We start from the raw sequence: 24,175 nt of genomic DNA on the forward strand, positions 1-24,175 counted from the left end.
AAACCACTATCTATATAATCCATGTATTATTTTTTCTCACATGAGAAATAAGTGTCATTTCCTCATCATTGTCAGATTCATCTTTCACAGAAATGTAAACAATTTCATCTTCTTCATTATCAGAATCATTAGAATCCTTAGCCATGAAACATGTTTTCTTACCTTTGTCCTTGAATGATTTGAAGTCTTTCTTTCCATTACACTTATGACCTTTCTTATCATCCTTGTTTTGCTTATTTGGGCACCTAGCACTAATATGTCCAATTTCCTCACATGAAAAACAGATTGGAGGAACCTTACCTTTATATTTTCCTTTGCCTCTTGAGTATTTCCTTGCTAGTAGAGCTTCAACCACCTCAAGATCATTGCCAAAACTCTAATCTGATTCTTCTTCAATTTCTAACTAAGAAACCTTTATCTTCTTGCCTTTCTCCTTAAGTGAAAACTTAGCTTCAAATGCTTATTCAATGTTCTTGGTAGCTAGAACATAGTTATCATAGCTGTCTAGCTCAAATGCAATAAATCTTCCAACTATGGCCTCTAAATTTATCTTATGATTTGCTTCACATCTTCTTTCTTGAATTGCAGAAACTCTAATTGCATAAATGGGAAGCAATATTCTAAGAACTTTACTTATAACTATTTCCTCCTTGATATCTCCTCCAAAAGCTTAGATTGCACTAACACTTGCTTTGAATCTTTCAATGTATTTTGCTATGTTTTCATCCTCATCTGATCAAATTTTCCTCTTAAACTTTCTGCTTTGGTTCTTCTCACATTATCATCTCCTCTATAGATTTCTTTTAGCTTGTTCCACATTTCAAAGGCAGTTTTGTATTCCTTGACATCATAAAATTCTTCATAGCTTAGGGTAGATGCAATGTCTATCATCATGATGTTGTGTTTTTTCTTCTTAACAATGTCATTAGAAGATGATGTACCAGAAGGAGTTACATATGCTTCATCCAAATATTTCAATCATGTGTCTCTAATAGAAGCTAGATAGAGTCTCATGAGACCTTTCCATGCTAAAATAATTTCCTTGTTAAGCCTTGGAATTTCCCTCTTGTAAGACATCCTAATATTTAGCTTAGATCCTTGAAATCCTTCCTGCAAGCACTAAAAGCTCTGATACCAGTTGTTGGAATTATAGATAGAGTAAATGAGAGGGGGGTGAATCAGTTACCACAAAAAAAATCCATAGATCCCTTAGATGTCTTAAAACTTAATTATTGTTGTCACTCGGTAGCTACACAGAAAGATGTTGTAACTCGATAGATTAACTTGTTACTAATCTTTAAGCATTCACAATTATTAAAATGTATGCAAAAGAAAATAACATGAACACAAAAGACACCAAATTTAACGTGGAAATCCAATATGAAAAAAACCACCAACTAACTAGCTACCAATTTTCACTCTTCTGAAGTGACCCCTGATAGGAGCCAACCCTGTTAAAGGTTACAAAACACACTATTAAGGGTGACCTGGTTAGAGGATTTAATCACCCTATTAGGAGTGGCCATTCTAGAGGTCTTTAGAAAAATTTAGTTGAACTATCCACCTTGTTAGAGGATTTACAAAATGGCTGTTAGACCAACTCTATTTAAAGATTTAGGAGTTACTGCTACAATGGTGAGAAAGTAACAATAAGTGACTTGAATGAGATGCAAGTAAATTTTTTTGATACAGATCTCTACTCTACTTCAATAGATCCTCACTGATCAAATACAACTCTACTGCTCCTCAAGGATAGCTAATCCTTTTTCAAAATTTTCTCACACTTATTCTTCACAATGAACTCATTTACATACTCGCTCATTCATACATCCATTCATACATTTGAAAACACAACTTGACCTTTTATTTATACATTACAAATTTGTCAAGTTTTCTCATTTACAAGTTATATTTACCAATAAACCATACATCATTCAACTACAAACATTACATTAAACAAATAAACTTTATTTCCTAAAATAGTGAAATCCTTCATTGGTCGATCCAACTCGATAAATATTGCTCCAAAAATGATTTCCAGTGTTAACCAAGTGAAGCTCGGTAAATACTGTGAACTCTAAAAAATCCTTTGGAGATTGAGTGAACTTAGTAAGAACTAATTTCCCTTTGCTAACCTCGTGAGCTTGGAAAAAATTGATTTCTACCACAGAAGCCTTCAGCACCTGAGTGAGCTAGATAGAGACTGACTTCATAGTGTAACCTCCAAAAATGTTCGATAGACTCTATAATTCTTCTTACTAACCTTCTGAGCATAGTAGACTCTGTCTTTTGCCTTGTTGATCAACTATGCTTGGTAGACTCTGACTGATAACTAATATGACATTTGTGTAACATCAAAGACAACACACAATTGAATAATTGTATCCAACAATCTCTCTCTTTAACATTGATGGCAACACAACATGTCATAGTAGAATGAAATTTTAAAACAAGTCTTTTCTAACTAAATGTTTCTCCCTCTTACATTTCATTCCTTAAACTCCTCAAATACAGTAATCTCCCTCTATGAAGGATTTACATAGCTTCTTTACAAACATCAATCTTTTCACAAATAATTTCAAATTTTAGAAAGATATGATAGTATACTCTCCATCTTTGACAACACATGCCAAAGAAAACAAAAACCAAATGAATAGCAATGTACCTTATGTATTGATTCATATGCAATATTTCCATTATTATTCTACATCAACTGAAAGATATTCAACTTGATACCCGTTGATGCATCATTAAAACTTCATTTTAGTGAGCTTTAGATAGGGGAATGACCCCTAACTTACTTGTTAGATACAGAAATGCATCCTTAGGTAAAGGATTTTTGAATATGTCTATAATATGTTTCTTTGTATAGACATATTCCAATCTGATCTCCTTATCTTGCACCAATTCTCTGACAAAGTGATACTTTATTGCAATGTGTTTGGTTTTTGAATGCATCACTAGATTTTTAGATATGTCAATTGCACTTGTACTGGCAGAAAACATAACAAAAGAATCTTTGATTTCTTCCTTTATACCTTCCAATAACTATTTGAACCAAACAATATTAGAATAGTTTATTTCTGTTACAACATACTCTACTTCTGTTGTGGATTGGGATGTACAATTTTTCTTTTTACTTGTCCAAGAAACCAACCTCTTTCCAAGAAATAAAGCTCCTCCACTTGTACTTTTTTTTTCATCAACATTTCCTGCTCAATCTGCATCAGTAAACACTTTTAAATCCAGATTACCTCCAAATTTGTACCACAATTCCTTTCAGATATCTCATGATCCTTTTGATTGCCATCATGTGATTTTCTCTTGGTTTTTCTAAAAATCTTGCTACAATACCAACTACAAGGACAATATCTAGCCTTGTATGCACTACATATTGCAACTTTTCAATCATATATCTATACAATGTATGATCCACTTCCTTTGATTCATCATCGTTGGTAAGTTTCAATCTAGTACACATAGGAGTCCCAACTAGTTTGTAGTCTTCCATGCCAAAAAATTTCAATATCTCCTTGATGTATTTAGATTGAGTGATATAGATACCATTCTTACTTTGTTAAATTTGAAGACCAACAAAGAATTTGATTTCACCAAACATTGACATTTCAAATTCCTTGTTCATTTTCTCTAAAAATTCTTTGCAAAGATCATCGTTTCCTGTGAACAAAGTATCATCCACAAATATTTCTACCAAAACAATCATATTGTCTGGTCCTTCCTTGATATACAAGATACTATTGTCATTAGTTCTCTAAAAACCAATATGAATAAGATAGCTATGTAGTCTTTCATACCATGCTCTAGGGGCTTGTTTTAGACCATACAATGCTTTGTGTAATATGCAAACCATATCCTTCTTATCTAGATCAACAAAACCTTTAGGCTATTCAATGTACACCTCCTTATCTATTATACCATTTAGAAATGTTGACTTGACATCCATCTGATAAACTTTAAATTCTTTGTATGTAGCATATGCAAGTAAGGTCCTTACAACTTCCAATCTTGCAACAGGAGCAAAAGTCTCTCCATAGTCTATTCCTTCTTCTTGAGACTATCCTTTGCATACTAGTCTAGCTTTGTTCCTTGACACCTTACCATCTTCATTCAACTTATTTCTAAATACCCAGTTAGTTCCAATCACATTTTTGTCTTTAGGCCTAGGTATAAGAGTCCATGTTTATTTTTCTCTATCTACTCTATCTCTTTATTCATAGTCTCAATCTAGCTTTCATTTTCTAATGCATCTTTGACTCTTCTAGGTTCAAAATGAGCAAGTAAACAAGTACCTTTCAACTTACTTCTTGTCATAGTACCTTTATATTTGTCTCCAATGATCTGATATGGTGCATGATGTCTCATGACATATTTAGCTAATATAGGTTCCTTGCCTTTTGAACATTTTGCATTTCATCCTCTTGTATTTCAACTTCAAGTTCTGGCTATTCTGTCTACTGATCGAGTCCTTCTGACTCAATAGGCATTGGCTCAATAGCATCAATAAATTCCAATCACATTTTTTTCTTTAGGCCTGGGCATAAGAGTCCATGTTTTGTTTTTCTCTATCTACTCTATCTCTTTATTCATAGTCTAAATCCAGATTTCATTTTCTAATGCATCTTTGACACTTCGAAGTTCAAAATTAGAAAGTAAAAAAGTACCTTTCAACTTACTTCTTGTCATAGTACCTTTAGATTTGTCTCCAATGATCTGATCTGGTGCATGATGTCTCCTGACATACTTAGCTAATATAGGTTCCTTGCCTTTTGAATGCTTTGGATTCTCATCCTCTTGTATTTCAACTTCAGGTTCTGGTTATTCTGTCTACTGCTCAGGTCCTTCAGACTTGGTAGGCATTTTCTTAGTAGCATTAGAATGTGACTTAGGTTCCTATAACTTGGTTTGAACTTCCTATAACTCAGTTACTGAAGACTCAAGAATAGAAGATTTTTGTCTGATAGGTGTATTTGGCACCGTATCAGGTTCAATGAAAAAAAATCTTTTATAGTCTTATAGTTCCCTTTTGCTTTCTTCTTTAGTTCTTTCTACAAACTCATCAACTTTAAGATGTACACTTTCTATGACTTTGTGAGTAGACAAGTTCAAACATCTATATGCTTTACTTTTTCAAGAATATCTCAAAAATATTCCTTCATCACCTTTCACATCAAATTTACCTTTTCTAGATTCTTTCAAAATGTAACATTTGCTTCCAAATACTTTTAGGTAACTTACATTGGGTTTATAGTCATACCATAATTCATAGGGGGTTTCAAATGAATCCATTTTCAGCTATACTCAGTTCAAGGTATGAACTATAGTGCTGGTAGCTTCCTTCCAATATTTGATAGCAATGTTCTTTTCAATCATTAAGGTTCTTGCACAGTCCATGATAGATCTATTTCTTCTTTCAGCTATTCCATTTTGCTCAGGAGTTTGAGGGGCTAATACCTATATTTTGATCCCTCTTTCAATGTAAAATTTATTGAATTTATGTGAAATGAATTCACCACCTTTGTCTGACCTCAAGCATTTCAATATTTTTCTTGTTTCTTTCTCTACTCTGGCAAAATACTATTTGTACTTCTCAAATGCTTCTGATTTCTCTTGTAGGTACATGACAGTCATCATTCTTGAGTAATCATCAATGAAAAGAATGAAGAACTTTTCACCAATATAGCTTTCAATTCCAACAAGTCCACATAAATCAGTATGCACAATATTTAAAACTTCTTTAAACTGATAGTTTTTACTTTTGAAGCTAGTCTTTCCCATCTTAACAATTTGACAATTCTTGCATAGACCAACCTCAAGTTTTTTTATATTAGGAATGCCTCTTACTTTCCTAAATTTACTTATTTTCACCAAGTTATCAAAGTTCACATGATACAACCTCCTATGCCATAATCAATTTTCTTCAACTTGAGCAATAAAACATGAACATTGACCAAGTTCAAGATAGAAAAAATTACTTTTTGTTTGAGTGCCTGATCCAATCAGCTTTTCTTTGTCATCCAGTAATCTTTTTTTTCCATGCATGAATTCCACTCTGAATCCATTATTGAGTAGCTCTGCCACACTCGACAGGTTGTTTTTTAGTCCTTCTACCCAATATGCATTATCACATACAAGCTCTTTGGTTAGTGAGATTCTTCCTCTTCCTTTTATGCAACAAGGTTCATTATTACCAAACCTCACACTACCACCATCATAGTCTTCAAAATGTTCAAACTTAGTTTTATCACCAGTCATATGATGAGAGAAACTACTATCTATAATCCATGTATCATATTTTAGCTCACATGAGAAATAAGTGTCATTTCCTCATCATTGTTAGATTCATCTTTAATAGTAATGTAAACAATTTTATCTTCTTCATCATTACAATCATTAGAATCTTTAGCCATGAAACATGTTTTCTTACCTTTGTCCTTGAATGATTTGAAGTCTTTCTTTCCATTGCACTTATGACCTTTCTTATCATCTTTGTTTTGCTTATTTGGGCACCTAACAACAATATGTCCAATTTTCTCACATGAAAAATAGATTAGAGGAACTTACCTTTGTATTTTCCTTTGCCTCTTGAGTATTTCCTTGCTAGTAGAGCTTCAACCACCTCAAGATCATTGTCAAAACTCTATTCTGATTTTTCTTCACTTTCTAACTAAGAATCCTTTATCTTCTTGCCTTTCTCCTTAAGTGAACGCTTGGCTTCAAATGCTTATTCAATGTTCTTGGTAGCTAGAACATAGTTATCATAGTTGTCTAGCTCAAATGCAGTCAATCTTCCAACTATGGCCTCTAAATTTATCTTATGATTTGCTTTACATCTTCTTTCTTGAATTGCAGAAACTCTAATTGCATAAATAGGAAGCAACATTCTAAGAAATTTACTTATAACTATTTCCTCCATGATATCTCCTCTAGAAGCTTTCATTGCACTAACACTTGCTTTAATTCTTTCAACATATTTTGTTGTATTTTCATCCTCTCTCATCCTCATCTAATTAAATTGTCCTCTTAAACTTTTTGCTTTGGTTCTTCTCACATTATCATCTCCTCCATAGATTTTTTCTAGCTTGTTCCACATTTCAAAGGTAGTTTTGTAGTCCTTGACATCATCAAATTTTTCATAGCTTAGGGTAGATGCAATGTCTATCATCATGATGTTGTGAGTCTTCTTCTTAGCAATTTCATTAGCAGATAATGTACCAGAAGGAGTTACGTATACTTCATCTAGATATTTCAATCATGTGTCTCCAATAGAAGCCAGATGGAGTCTCATGAGATCTTGCCATGTTGAAAAGTTATCCCAATTAAGCCTTGGAATTTCCCTCTTGTAAGACATCCTGATCTTTAGCTTAGATCCTTGAAATCCTTCCTACAAGCACCAAAATCTCTGATACCAATTGTTGGAATTATACATGGAGTAACTAAGAGGGGGGGTGAATTAGTTACCACAAAACAAATCCACAGATCCCTTAGATGTCTTAAAACTTAATTACTACTATCACTCAGTAGCTACACAAAAAGATGTTGTAACTCGGTAGATTAACTTATTGCTGATCTTTAAGCATTTACAATTATTAACATGCATGCAAAAGAAAATAACATTAACACAAGAGACACCAGATTTAATGTGGAAACCCAATATGGGAAAAACCACCAAGTAACTGGCTACCAATTTTCGTTGTTCTGAAGTGAGACCTGTTAGGAGCCAACCCTATTAAAGGTCACAAAACACACTATTAGGTGTCACCTAGTTAGAGGATTTAATCACCCTATTAGGAGTGGCCTTTCTAGAGGTCTTTAGAAAAATTCATTTGAACTGTCCACCTTGTTAGAGGATTTACAAAATGGCTATTAGACCAACTCTATTATGAGATTTAGGAGTTACTACTATAATGGTGAGAAAGTAACAATAATTGACTTGAATGAGATGAAATTGAACTTTGCTGATACAAATCTTTGCTCTACTTCAATAGATACTCACTGATAAAATACAACTCTTCTGCTCCTCAAGGATATCTAATCCTTTTTCAAAATTCACTCACACTTATTCTTCACAATCAACTCATTTACATACTCGTTCATTCATACATCCATTCATACATTTGAAAACTCAACTTGACCTTTTATTTATACATTACAAACTTGTCAAGTTAGCTCATTTACAAGTTACATTTACCAATAAACTATACATCAGTCGGCTATAAACATTACATTAAAAAAAAAAATTTATTTCCTAAAATAGTGAAATCCTTCATTGGCCAACCTAGCTCGGTAAATACTACTCCAAAAATGATTTCAAGTGTTAATCAACTGAAGCTTAATAAACACTACAAACTCTACAAAATCCTTTAGAGACTGAGTGAACTCAATAAGAATTAATTTCCCTTTGTTGACCTTGTGAGCTCGGTAGAAATTGATTTCTTCCATAGAAGCTTTCAGCACCTAAGTGAGCTTGGTAGAGACTGACTTCATAGTGTAACCTCCACAAACACTCAGTATACTCTATAATTCTCTTTGCTGACCTTCTAAGCTCGATAAACTCTATCTTTTTCCTTGTTGATCAACTAAGCTCAATAGACTCTGACTAATAACTGATATGACATTTGTGTAACATAAAATACAACACATAATTGAATAATTGTATCCAACTAGATGTTGTTCAGGTGTTTCCTACCCCTGAGAAGACTAAACAGAAAAACCATGTTGGGTCTAGTGATGACGAGAGCTCTAGTAGCTCTGACAGTTTAGAAGAAGAGGAAGAACAACCTCAACCTTGACCTTTGAGGAGATCCATGAGAGTAAGAAAGTAGCTAGAAAGGTTTGATTATTCTATGTTAGATTCTAGTTGTGCCTTTGCTTTGATTACTAACACTGATGAGCCTAGATCTGTGAAAGAGGCTTTGGATATAGAATATGTAGGTTCCTAGATTAAGGCCATGTATGATGAGATGACTTCATTGGATAAAAACAAAACTTGGGACCTTGTACCTTTGCCTAAAAGAGAAAAACCTTTTGGAAGCAAATGGGTGTTCAAGAAGAAATTATGTGTAGATGGTAGTGTTGAAAGGTAAAAAGCTAGATTGGTTGCAACAAGGTATTCACATGTAGAGGGAATAGATTAAGTTGAAATATTCTCTCCTATTACAAAGTTGACATCCATTAGATTTCTATTATCTCTTGCTACATCATATAGTTTAGAGATAGAACAAATGGATGTAAAGACAACTTTCCTTCATGGTGATTTGGAGGAAGAGATTTAAAGGTAAAGAATCTTTGGTTTGCAAATTAATGAAGTCTTTGTATGGTTTGAAACAATCTCCTAGGATGTGGTACCTTAAGTTTGATGCCTTTGTGTTTTCAATTGGATTTGTAAGATCAAAATCAGATCATTGTGTTTACTTCAAAGTTGAAAATGATCATCTTCTTATTGTTGCATTATATGTTGATGATATGTTGCTATATGGGAAGGGTAAGGCTATGATTTCTAATTTTAAATCTTAGTTGTTAGCACAGTTTGAGATGAAAGATCTTGGGGAAGCAAGGTAGATCATGGGTATGGAAATCAGTAGAGATAGATCTAACAAAAAAGTTTGGTTGAACTAGAGTAAATATGTGAAATCTATCTTGGAAAGGTTCAGCATGGTAGATTGTAGACCATTGTGTGTTCTTGTTTCTATGAGAACAAAGTTATCTATAGATGATTGTCCAAAATCTGCTGGTGAGGTGTAGGACATGAGTAGAGTACCTTATGCTAGTGTAGTTGGTAGTCTTATGTATTCTATGATTTGTACTAGACCAGAAATTGCCCAAGAAATGGGAGTTCTAAGCTAGTTTATGGCTAATCTTGGATGAGTACATTAGGATGCAGTTAAGTGAGTATTTAGATATTTAAGGGGCACATCAGATTATTCCATTTGTTATCATGGTAAGTCTTTTGGAGCTTTGTATTTAGTTTGGGCAAGTGATATTGGTAGTAAGAGATCCACCAGTGCTTATGTGTTCACTATATTTGGTGGTGCCATCAGTTGGATGAGTAAGAAACAACGTGTGATTGCTTTGTCCACTACAGAAGCTGAGTACATGGCTGCTACTCATGATTGTCAAGAAGCTATTTGGCTTAGGAGATTGTGTTTTGATATTGGTGTTGATGTAGGATAAATTACTATTTTTTGTGATAGTTAGAGTGCTCATTTTCCTTGCAAAGAATCCAACTTTCCATGCCAGAACAAAGCACCTTGATGTGCAATTTCACTTTGTGAGAGATATGGTGGAAGATGGAAAGGTAAATTTGGAGAAGGTAGATACTATAAAGAATGTTGCAGATGCATTGATGAAACTAGTGGGCATGGGGAAGTCCAGATGGTGTTTAGATTCTATGGGCCTTGAAGCCTATAGTGGTTAGTTCTTGTTATGTTCATGTTGCTCTTACAAGGTGTTCAACAAGTGGGAGAGTGTTAGGAATAAGTTGTCTCAACCTTGGATAATTCCTATTCTTATTATTTATTTCATAAATGTATTTTTTTGCAAATAATGTAATTAAGTGTGAGTGTACATGTCTAGTTGGCATGTTGATGTGTCACTCCACTTGCATGTGTCAACATCTTGAACTATGATAGATTATTATGACGCATAATAGCTATCTTTGGAATATTTAATTGTGTGTAAGGAGATCATGACAAAAATGGTTATGATGGATTCCTATGATATGTAAGAGCTATCTTTGGAAGATTTAATTGTGTGTAAGGAAATCATAACTAAAATGGTTATGAGAGATTCCTATGATGCATAAGAGCTATCTTTGGAAGATGCCCTAAAAATGGAAAGCGCATTATATGAGAACTTTGAGGGTTGTAGATAGTTGTGAGAGAGTGTGAATAGTGTATTGTTGGTTGATACTAGATAAGTATTCCATGTACTAAAAGAGCTTGCAATGTAAGTGTGTTGTAACCTTTGAGTTGAAGATAATACATTGTGCAAGTTTTGGAGGGGTAGGGTTGTTTTAGCGAAAGGTTTTTTCCCAACAGGATATCTTTATGTTTATGTGTTATTATTTCTCTATTTGTTCTCTGTATTAATGGCTGATTGTAATATCATTATTTTAGTAAAAGTGAATTTAAAATTGTAAGTATTTAAAAAGAATTTGCACAATACTTTCCTTAACAAATTAGTGTAGGAAGTTGTTTCCGCACCTAAGTTTCCTTACAACAAACACTATCAAACCATTGATCTAAAAAGTCTCCATTGTATAGACCATGACCAAGTAGAGAAGACTAAGTCTTAAGAGCTGATCAATCAAAGATGGAAGGTATTTTCATGGCCTCCAAGAATAGGAATGAAATAATGTCTATGTGGTAAATGATCCATCTCATCAAAATGCATAGGTATCCAACCACTGCAATCATCTAGTACATAGGATCAAATATTGAATACATAGCTCACTCCATCAAACCAAGAAAGAAATAGAACCAACATAACCCCCCTCTAATACTAAGAGGTATATGAACACTAAAACTTAATGCAATATCTCATGTAGAAAGAAGAACTGAGAACATAGAGAGTGTAAAAGAAGTACAAACACCTATACTAGCATGTGTCATTGACACATCTTGAGGCTGATGTCATGGAAGAAACACTCACTTGACAAAGGAAGACCAAAAATATGGCCAACATAAAAACCTCCATGAAACTTTATAATGTAGTTTGAGTACAACAAAACACAAAGATGTCCAAAATCCTAAAATACAATAGAGTGACACTTTATCTCAATGCATTTGCAAAAATACTACAAAAGGATGTCAAAAAAGATCAAAAGAGACATAAGGCTAATACAATAGATAGTATAACCCATGAAAAATATCTAAAGCAAAAACATTGATCCCTAGACCTAAAACAACCAAGATGTCCATCAGAATGCAGAAAAGTAAAAAACTGAATGGGATATGCCTAGAGCAGAATCTAGAAATAGAATGTCTCAAGATATGTCTCTCAGAGTAAAAATTAGAACTTATAACTTTGATAGCCAAGGTAGGCCACCAAATAGCATCAAAAATAAAAAATAAACTACACCATTATGATGGGCTCAGAATCATCTTTTATGTGCTCCTTTTAGATCGAAAAATAGAGTTTAGATGACCAAGTTATGGCCAAAAAACCACATGCATGTCAAAAAACCACTCGAAAAGAAGAAGAAAATTACTGCATCATGATCTGTGGCAAAATGTCTCAAAAAATGTGCCCACTAGTACCAAAAATTACATCAAGATGCATGTCAGTTCTGTACCAAAACTATCTTGATTTGCATGCACCAAAATCTCTTTTTTTTTTGCCAAAAATTACAAAATCACTATCTTAAGAAATGTGCAAAATCTCAATTTTTGTGCCAAAAATCACAAAACTGTTGCCTCAGGAAACATGCCAAAAGTCTCAAATTTTTAAAAAAATCTCAATTTGTGTGCAAAATTTAGAAAATCACCACCTTAGGAAATGTTCCAAAAATATCAAAAATCATCATCTTGAGAAACATGTGCAATTTGGGAATAAAATTTTTAGCCTCAAATTCTAACTATATCCAAATTGGATGAATTTTAATTGAAAATAGGGGTTTTTGGGCTCTCTAAGCTCAACGATGATGTTCATTTAGGCTCAAAGTGCACCAAAAAATGGTGAGCCCCTAGATTCAATATGAAAAAAAAAAAAAAATTTGAAAATGAAACCCTCTAAACAAAAATCATAGATCTGAAAGTCAAGACAAACTTCTCATAAATAGAATAGGGTCATGAAGATCTAGAGCTCTGATACCAAGTTGAAGTTGATATAAGATCAACCCCATAGCTCCCAAGAATCACATGCATGTAAGCACTTGTCACAGAAGGGAGAAGCAAAAATCTATGGAGGTTGGAAATCCCAAATCCATAGATGAGACATTCTTGATGAGAAAAATAAGATATTACTATTATCAAAAGTGAATGAGTAAATTACAAAGAGATCAATCCTTATAAAAGGATACCAAAACCCTAATAGGGTAAAACCTAGGTTGCATGATAATAATTAATAAAAGAATTAATTATATGTTTAAAGTTTAACTTAAGTAAACTAGAGATAATAAGTGACTTAATAATTAAATCAAAATAATTTAATTAATAAGGCAATATCTTATTACTCTAACCCAAGTAGGGCATAGGATTAGGAGAGCCAAATGATAGATTATTTGCACATAGGAAGAAAAAAAATCACCTATGTCCCCCCATTGATGTGTCCCCCCCCTCCTCCAAGGCAACATACTGGTGTGATTGTAGAGTCTACCTCAGAGGCTATCATAGCCATTCACTCATTGATTTCTTTATTGGTTTCCCATTATAGGTTAGTGTTGATGATGTTGGCGTGAGTCAATCAGCCATCAGTTCACATGTTTGTGTGCTCCACACTTGCATTACATATAAGAAATTATGTCTAGATCCCCTAACTAATTATGATCTATATCAGCATGTATTTGGAGAGAAGCATGCAGTAGAATTGAGTACAAATATTGGAGCATCTCATGATGAGGCATCTCATGCAAGAGGTGAGGACGGATGACCTGATCCATGGTCTCCTTATGTCATGGTAAATATATACATTTTATTTCATAGCATAGCTAATTTTAAATGATTTTTTATTAGACTAATTTTAACAACTTGGCACTAACACATTGAACATGTTTATGTGATTGAAATGTTCAAACGATGATTGAGGAGGAGATGAGATAGGTGGACAAGTCTACACTCTCAACCATTTCACTTTGCCTCAAGATGTCCACAATATAGGTTTTTCTTTTTTTTACATTAGTTTATTACTTTCCTAATTTATACTAAATTTTATATGGTTTCTCACCTTGTTTTTGTCTTGTAGGTTTCACATTTTGTTGGGGGGCTAAGGGGCTAAGGCATGTCAAATTGACAAGGGGAAGGTAATAAAATATTTTTAAGGGATTAAATGTAGATGCATACTTTTAGCTTGTGTGTACAAATAAAATTTTATTACATTCTTTCTTGTACAAGGGTTGGTCACTGATGATGACTCCATGCACATTCGGCACCATAGACCCTCTAGCATTTATATTCATAGTCAAGGCCTTGTTGTATGTATATTTATTATTCATTTATTATTTTAATTATTTTCATAAAAATTTAAAAAGCTAATTTATCATGATTGTTAAAAATTATTCTCTTGACTCTCATATGAAAAACCTAATGTGATGGAGGGAGGACATTAGAGTTTTTTTATCTTTGTTGAGGGTAAGTGCACCATGTTGTGGTGCCAAAAAGGTAACACCTTTTTTATTTTTTCTAATTTTCAATAGCATGTACACACAATAGTGCACACATGCTATGGCTTGGGTAACCCAAGCCATAGCACGTATGCACTTTATAAAAAACCAAATTGTTATAAATGGGTTGCATACCTATAGCCCATTCATTTCTCCTCTATTTTCCTACTTCCCCTCCTCATAGCACATACACGGATTGAGAGAATAGAAGGTTTTTTTCCACCCGCCTTGCCAATATGCCTCCTCACCATCAAAGTTCGAGATCACGAGCATGTTGTATGTTATCTAACTTTATTTTTTGCATTATTTTATATTTTTTATATTATTTTGTAGGTTTTTTTTTAAATTTTTCTTTAAATTTGTTTTTTTTTTTAGATTAAAATTGATTTCTTATAGGGAAATGTGAATAATGAACTAGCGAATCCCCAAGAATATCAAAACCAAAACCCTCCACAAAAGAACAACAAATTTTGCAACCTAAACCAACTGCAAGAACTTCTCCTGACACACAATAAAATATTTTAAATGAAATAGAAAGAGGCAAAACTAAATTAGAAGCACTTGTTGGTAGGTTGAAAGCTTGTGGACAAACCAATCCAATGAGAGCTCAATTGGCATCCTCCCTTGAGTCCATTAAGACCCACATAGCTTCTATTAGTGGTTAGTTAGATGTTTGGTAGATTAAGAGGGATGAACAAAAAAGATATTGTGCAAATAAATTATCATATCAAGATGTTAAAAAATATATACATACCAAAAGGTAGGATTTGTGCATTATTTAGAAAGCCTGGTGTACAAGATACTGTTAGAGAAGGTACTAAACAGTTCCCCATACATTGGTGCATACATGATGGTATTAGAAATAATTTTTGGGATAGATGGTGGATGGTTTTTGATGCCCCTCCTTGCAATAATCACAAGGTCATAATGTATTTCTTAAGGAAATTGTATTGTGAGTTTGTCTTTGGGGAGATCCCCAATTATTTGATATATTAGACTCTCAAGGTAGAGGTGGGGGGTCATCATTTGAGAGGCCAGGGCCATGTTGTGACCCTAATGTAGTTAGGGCACCTATGGTCAAGTCACAGGGTGAGCATGTGACTATTCCTTCAGTTGTGAAGGAACATGTAGAGGCCAGTGCTCTAGGGACTATTAGGCCCTGTTTGGTTGCGAGAATAGGAGCGGAATAGGAAAAGTTAAATACTGGAATTCATGAATTTAATGTTTGTGTGCAAAAAATAAAAGTGGAATAAGAATCCTCCTCTCCTCATTTTACCTTAAAACGGGCATAGCAGATTTCTCAAAAAAAGTTAGAATAAGAATAGTCTATTCTTATTCCACTTTTTATAAAGGAAATTTTATATCCTATCGGGTCCATGAGTTTTTGCCCATTTCATTTTGTCGCTCAATTTCTCCATCTTCATTCTACTGCCTTATCCTGTTCATGCATTTGAGAGAGCCATCGATGCAAGATTTTCCCTTCTGAGCATGTCAAGCATTTGAGAGCACCAGAAGTAGGTATGAAGCGAAGCCCTTTTAGTTTGATATGAAGCAAAGCCCTTTTAGTTTCTTGGATTTTATATTTTTTTTGCATCTAATCGATTTGGGTTTTGTATTTTTTGGCAGGGTTTTTCTTGTGTTACAATCACCAAACACACTACATATTAGCAAGCAAAGGGAGGGTTTTCAAGCACTAGGTATGGCATCTTCTATGCATTTTGGCTTCATATGTGTTTTTCATGATAAGGTAGGCTATGGAGCTATCAGTTAAGGCGCCAGATGACTATTCAAGATCTTTGTTTGTGAGTGCTTATCTTGACTTAGTAGGCTGTTCACCAAAGCTATGAACCCATTTGATATCTACATACAGGTATTTCAAGCTTAGGAGTAGCGAGGGAAGCCTCCTGAGTAGCAAGCTTCACCTCCTCCTCCTTGTTATAGAAGGGCTATGTTATTTCTCTTCTAAGCATTCTTAGGCTTCTCTTCCTCTTTGAAGCTTTGCTCTTCAATATTATGACCTTGTGCCTGCTTTGAGACAATAGGGCATTTTCATATACCTTTGTTAAGGGGAAAGTGTTAAAGAATGTTTTAGGGACTGTCCTGTGCCTCACAATCTATCCACATTAATTGTTCTTCCTTTATTAAGACAACACTACTTGCAAATATAATAATAACACTTGAACTTTTCTTGTACCTTGCAACTTTTCCATATGAGGAGGTAAACTAAGGCTATAAATTCTTAGCCATTTTTGTATTCTAGATCAAAAGACAGCTTTCTTGAATTTGCATTCTCTACATTATCTTGTGACTTAAGAATAAAGCTTGAAAGATACATCAATACATAAATGCATATGACAGTGTAAGTAAGGGTTCTTCAAGGCTTCTGTGGAAAATCTAAAGTTTGAATCAAGTTTTATTTGCATTATAGGAAAATTTATACTTTTCTTTGTTGGAATAGAATGGTGAGAGATTAAAAGGTAGTTTTCTTGGATCTCTTCTCTGTATTTTAGCTCATGACTTTGTAATAAATCTTGTAAGATACAACAATATATATAAATGTACATGAAAATGCAAGTATGGTGTCTTAAAGATTTTCTAGGAAGGTCTAAAATCTAGATCAATTTTTTTTTCATTACCAGCAAATTTTTACTCTTCTTTGTTAGAACATATAGCTGGAGTTAACAGAAAACCTTTTTGAAAAACCCATTTGTTGTAACAAAGCATACTTTTCTGCCCTTATTTTTCTAGGTTCATTATACCTCCTGAAGCAACATGGATTCAACAATGAAACAAACATCTAGGGCTATATAAATGAGACGTAAACCTTTTAGAGGCATATCAAAATTATATAGATTGAGCAATGAGAATGTTGCAAATAGTCTAACAAGCTAGGAGGGTCAGCATATTGTCCATGACTGCAGACTGTCCTCCTAGATATTGCAGACATACAACCCTCTATTCAAAAATTTGCTAAACTTAAAGAAACTAATACTGATCATGTATACCAGTGGACTCTAATCAGGTTGAGGTGGCTCTTGAAGAATGAAGAAAAAAATGATGGTAACCTGCCCTAGTGATTACACATAAAAATGCCATTGATATAAAGATGATTTATCAAATGATTTGATCCTCTTCTGTCATGTGCTCTAATTTAATACTTCTAGGTTGCAAGGAAGAGTTTATTTATTGTTGGCATTTTTTTGGCCACCATTATCCCAATAAAGGTAACTGATTTGAGAGACCTTTATCATGGGCTAAACTCTGTCATAACTGGGCCAACAAGTCATTTTTTCCAGCATTTGTTGTAAATGTATGATCTGAAGATTTTTTGCCAACACAACATGTTATCTCCTCAAGGCATAAACCCTAAACCTTTCATTTTTTATGCCTTAGTCTTTTGGCAATGTTGTAAAACTTTTGTTGACCACTGACCCAGTCAAGCTTCCAATAGAAAATTGTCACAAAACCTAGCACTACCTTTTTAGTTGAAAATATTAATCTTCTCATTTAAACTCCATTGAATATAATCAGCTATATGTTGATGAGTACAGAGACTAAAATTTGTCCGCAAAATGTTGGGATCAATATTCAAAATGAGATATGTAGCATGATGAACTTGAGACATATGGGATGACTCAGCGAGATAGAGATGATTGGGGAAACTTTTGAGATGAAATAACTTGGAGGATGTGGGAAGACTATAGGGCACGGGCTTAGTTGTAGTTGGAACATTACATTTTGTTATAGAATATATATTGGAAGATATTTTATATATATAGAGACACTTGTGTGTTATTTCAAATGAATGAATTATATGTGACATTTTCATTATCATTATAATGTCACTATAAGTATATTGACTAGTGTGAGTTTGTATGATATTTGTTTCTTTGATTTGTAAATCAATGCACACCTATGAAAATATTTGACCTAAAAAGGTACCCATAGATATGTAATTGTACTAGCACATAATGTACTATAGATGGCTTAGAAGGGGCTTTTTCTTACCACATGTTGTTTTCATGATGCCACCATGTGCTTAATTTTTCTCTATCAACATCTCTGCTAGCCAAGCATCTAGGCCATATGAGAGTTCACACAAGAGTTTACACAAATTTTTCTTGTTGGGTAGATGTACATCATCTATTGTGCTTAATTATTTTTTCTGGCCTTCATTTCCAACCACAAAATGGACTTTTAAGAAAACAATTTTAATTTTATTTTCATGTAGGTCTAATTCAGATATCTCTATTGTTCACTCCTCTTCCCCAGCGAACCATGAGCTCTATGCTGTCACATTTTCTTTATTAAAAAATCATCATGCATATGCACACATAAATGATCATATATAAGATCTTTTTGAATTATAAGGAGGTGATCAAGTTGTCTATGTTGAGGTTTACAAGTCTTCCCCGATAGTATTAGTTCATTGCTTTTTTTATTTTAAACATATTCCTCTGATTTGATAGATCTAACACTTTTGTTTTACAAATGCTTGGTTCCATTTATGGTTCAATTCAGGTGTTAAGTTTCTTTTGTCTTTTGACCAATTTCCCAAATATCTGCTATAGAACTGAAATTGTTTAACAATTACACACTATGGTTTTTGGTTATTTTTCTTTTCCTGGTAACAAATATAAATTAGCTTCAATTTTTAGCTGCAACTACTATTGAATTTGTGAACAAGTTGGTAGATTTTTTCCCTTTAGCTAAATAGAGGATGTGGCTTCTCAAGCTTCTACTTCTAATCTACCATAAGGTATGTCTTTGGGGTTGTCTAATAATATCTTGGCTAGTAAAACCTTGGAGTTGGGAGCTGGTACAATCTTGGAGTTGGAAACTAGTTTTGATGGGAAATATATGCCTCTTTCAAGTTGGTGGGTGTTTATAGAGATTCTAAGAAATTTAAGGTCTTTCAAGAAAGGGGTTAAAGTTCCACATGGGGATTGGCCTTGCCCTCAGGATGTTGGGTTTTTTTGTCTCATTATGGTTGTTATTAGTTTGCTAGCTTTATACGTACATGCTTATAGTTTGGATTCTCAGCCATGTTTATGTACTGTTGTTTTTTAATTATTGTTTTATACGTACATGCTTATAGTTTGGCTTCTCAGCCATGTTTATGTACTATTGTTTTTTAATTATTGTTTTATATGTAAATGCTTATAGTTTGGCTTCTCAGCCATGTTTATGTACTATTGTTTCTTAATTATTGTTTTATATGTACATGCTTATAGTTTGGTTTCTTAGCCATGTTTATGTATTGTTGTTTTTGCAAGACACCTTTGTTAGTAATTCTTGTCATGCCCCACATAGAGACTAATGTAAGATTGCTGCAGCACTTGGTTAAGGAAATCTTGTACAAGCCATCATCTATTATTTGGCAACCCCAACATGCTCTTGAATTGCAAAACCAAAAAATTTGAGTGAGAAGTGGCTACAAAAGTTCTTAATTGATAATAGAGAAAGTAGAGTTTATTGATTAGTTTGGGGTTGGAGTACAACATGTTGTTTTCTTTCCTTTTCATTGTTAACATTCCAATTTCATTCCTACTTCAACTCACACTATAACACTACTTTGGTCAACTATGTCAGGAAGCTGAGCTATTTGTGCTACTGATGGTTTTTTATATACTAACAAGTTATTGAATTTAAGGGTGTTGATGTTTGTGTTGCTGATGTTTTTTTTATGTTCTCTCTTAAAACTTGATTCCTTGAGCTTCTCTAACTCTGTAAGATGTGTATTGTTGTAGAGGGGTTAAGCTTAATTTTAACATGCATTTGAATTGAAGACTAGAGCTTGTAGGTTATGAGTTTTCCTTGCTGAATATTGATTTTGTTAAACTTACCTGTAGGTTATCCATATTTGATGCAATCTATGTTGAATTTTTTGGATACATAATGTGGTTTTGTGCATATTGATTGATGTGGGTTTGTGTTACATTTATTTATTTGACCATCTTCATTTTTCCATACACATTATTAAGGTCTAATATTATATGGTTGAGTATATTTTACCCATTTTTGTTATGTTCCTTAGCATGGCTCAAGAAACACAAGTTAGCAATGCACCTTCTCCGAATAGGGTGCTATGGACGAGGGATATGGAGCACAAATTCCTTGAGTTGCTTCAAGAGCAAGTACAACTAGGTCAAAAAAGTGAAGGTGGTTTCAAAAAGGAAGCTTGGACTACCATTGAAAGGTGGTTCAATGATGAGCTGAAGCAAAATCTAACCAAGGATAATTTGAAGAATAAATTGAAAACATGGAAAGAGGGATTTAGATTAATGAAAGATTTAAGAAATACAAGCAGCTTTGCATGGAATGAAGGTACATAGTGTGTGGATGCTGAAGATAGTGTTTAGAATGAGTTGTTGAAGGTAAAATGGTATTTAATATTCATTATGTTTACATATAACTTTATATTTGTAAATTTAGTATTGAAAGACAACTAACCATTTCAATTTTTTCCCAATTTACAGAGGAAAGAATTCAAAAATGAAAAAGTGTATAAAAGGAAGCCATTACAATACTATAATGAGTTAGCCACATGGAAAAAGGTAATGCAGATGCCATGGCTCAAGAGATGGAGGAAGGGAACATTATGGATGAGGCCATCGATCTTGATGATGTTGGGGATTTTAGTATGCCAGTTGATGTTGATAGTCATTTGGATGAAGACTTTTCTCAATCCAACCAATCAAGTGCAAGTGGTACTTAGAGAATATCACCATCTTCATCAAGGAAGGGAAAGAGAAAGAAGGCGAGCATGGCTGGTTTGATGAATACCATTTGCGAAGCCATGAATAGGATCCATGAGGGCATGTTAAAGCCTTACATTGTCAAAGTGGATGAAGAGGATTTTGAATCTGATGGAGAGAAAATATATGATGCCCTCAAAGGCATTCATGGGATTAGTGAAGATTCAATGATAAAGGCCTATGATGATTTTTTGGTTGAAACCAAAAGAGCAAGAGGCTTCTTGAGAATGACCGAGGGGGAGAGAGTCAAATACATACAACTTAAGTATGGAGGACTCAAGAGTTTTTCTTAAAACTATTTCGAATTATAGTGACCTTTATAGTTGGCTACTTCATAGCATGCCTTATGCATGCCTTATGATATTATCAGCTGCAAAACATATTTTTATCAGCTGAAAACATATTTTTATCAGCTACAAAGCATATTTTTATCACCTTTTTTATGACGTTATGACATGCGTATATGGAAAATTATTCATTTCCTTTAATTGTTTAAATATTTAAAGATGCTTGTACCTACTCTTCTTATATATTAACCCACATGGTGGACTTAGTCGTTTGCATTAATCATAGAATTATTTGCAGATTTGATAGCTATTGTTACCAAAAAATTTACACATTAGTCCCCGACTTCTATTGAGCTACTTGGATAGGCATTTGGTCAAATAGTTTGTGAGGTTTCTAAGCAGCTTCATATTATTTTGTTGGGTAAAATGTAGAATACTATGATATTCACTTGTGTTGTTTGACTCCTATCAACATTACTAACTCTTCTGTTGTTTAGTAATATCGACATCAACATTACTAACTCTTGTGTTGTTTGGCTCCTATGGATAATGTCTTAATTTGGACAATGTCATTTATTTTTTGGGTGTGCATAATGTTGATATCTTCTTTCTAGTCATGTTTTTTCTCATTTTCAAAAAACTATATACTTATCATTTTTAGGATTTCATATCGCTTGATGTAATGATCCAATCGAAATTCAAACTGAAATAGATGCAATGATGTATTTTGTTGTGAATGAATCCTTAGCTATATAAATTGATATTTAAATAGGCTTTTAATAATGATTATAGAGATTTTGTATAGTGATTTAAAAGACTTTTATTATAGTATGTGTATTTTCATATAACTAATGTATTTTTTATGTTGCAAGGTTGATGGCATTAATCAATATGCCAACATGTCGATGTGGTGCAGGCCCTTGTTTGTTGAAAATCTCCAACACACAAAAAAATCCTAGGCGTAAATTTTGGTCTTGCCTGAATAAGAAAAAGGTCATTATTAATTTTCTTAGAAATTAGTGTAATGAATAAATAATTATTATACTAGGAACTAATGAAGATTTGCTATTGTAGGGAAACAACGGATGTGGATTCTTTGAATGGGTTACTGATGCACAAACTAGTATAGTACGTGATGATGGAGTAGAGTACAAGTGTTGCAATAGTTAGAAGGCTAGAGCAGAGTGTAAGTGTTGCAATAGTCAGAAGGCTAAAATTTACTTTTTACAATGTCTTGTTTGTCTTTTAATTGCATTTATTTGTTGGGAACATATGTGCAAAAATGCATAGCTATAATTTGTATAAGGATTTTTATCAATGACAAAATGTCTAATATCAGACTTGATATTTATTATAAACTTTTGTTGGGTGTTCCCTATCTTTGTTTGGTGCATCACATTGATGTATTTGGGCCTTATATTGTAATATTTTTAGATTTGATGTACAAGGTTTTGGGACCTTTCAAAACCTATTTTTACATAATAGAAACTTTTGTTAAAATTATCTTTACAAATAAATCTTATCTTTAGCCTTCTAAATAAAACTAGGTTCAAATATCGTATATTTTACTTTTTTTATATATTTAAAACAAAAATGTTTGTGTTCGTCGAAAATGAGAGATAGGTGGCATCTCCCTTGATAAGGACAGGAATAGTCTTTGGACTTTCCTTCACACACGGTTTAAGGCTATCAGTCATTGACGATTCTTACCCAGAAATAAAATAATTTTAGTTTTGATATTATATTCAAATTTATAGTTACATTTAACATAATTTTTTATATTCTTTGTGCATACAATAGTATTTATAAACAAATTCTTCAAATGTAATTAAAATTTTAAAAAATGTTGTCAAATATTTATAATTAAAAATTGTAACTTTTGACTTCTTTAACAATAAGCATATATATTAAAAAATCACACTTATAATGGAAACAATTTTAGGCAATATTGAATATAATTTTAAAATAACCAAATTTAAATCCAATGAAAAGATCCAAAAATATGGGTATGACAAAGCGAATTGATTAAACTTGGTTGCTTTCAGTGTGAGCTAAGCAAGCAAATATATTTGTGGATAAGAGAGGTCTAAATATTTAAACTTTGTAAACTTTGAAGTTTAAAGCCATATAAGTGAAATATGTGATATACCTTTCTTATGGATAAAGTCAATTTATAAAGAAGAGGGTAGTAAAAATTAATTTGACTTTTAAAAATTCAACAATTTTTTTTTTATAATTCACATTAATATTTTTTAAAAAAACTTATTCTAATTCCTATTTTTAAATGATGCAACCAAACACATAATAGTCATGTACCGATTCCTCTTCCGGGACAACCAATCACCTCCAAATGTTATTCTAGAATTTATTTTCAGAATGTGCAAATTCTGGAAGAGAGCTTATTTCATCATATTTGAATTCTACATTGACCAATTCTCACAACCAAATGCGGCCTTAGGGCTTTGACATAGACCTTCATTCATTGCATGAGTCCATTAGTTGAGGAGGAGCCTTCTACATGTTGTGATCACATGTGCACATCATGCGGATCCTTATGCACATTTGGCAATCATGCTAAAGGTGGTGTGGATGATGGGCTAGTGATTGATCAGTTCTTGAATGAGACATTTGGCATTCACACATAGGTAAATTACAATTATGATAAACTAGTTTGATCACATTTCATATGTATAGTGAATGACTAATTAATTAGCATGTATTGACATTGTTCAAAATTCAGTGTTAGAGTGTTGGTGGCCCTAGTAGTGATCCCCTGGCCCCATTTTTTGTCT

The 24,175-nt window shown here is 33.2% G+C and overlaps 1 pseudogene; it reads left to right on the plus strand.

Annotated features, from left to right (window-relative positions):
• The first annotated feature begins 22,982 nt into the window (after positions 1–22,982).
• LOC149531491 (U6atac minor spliceosomal RNA) lies at positions 22,983–23,112 on the plus strand (annotated as a pseudogene).
• Positions 23,113–24,175: the final 1,063 nt, after the last annotated feature.

This window comes from Cupressus sempervirens, chromosome 11, assembly GCF_028749045.1.
Source record: "Cupressus sempervirens isolate cs-2001-9-10 chromosome 11, ASM2874904v1, whole genome shotgun sequence".
Classification (NCBI taxonomy): Eukaryota; Viridiplantae; Streptophyta; class Pinopsida; order Cupressales; family Cupressaceae; genus Cupressus; species Cupressus sempervirens.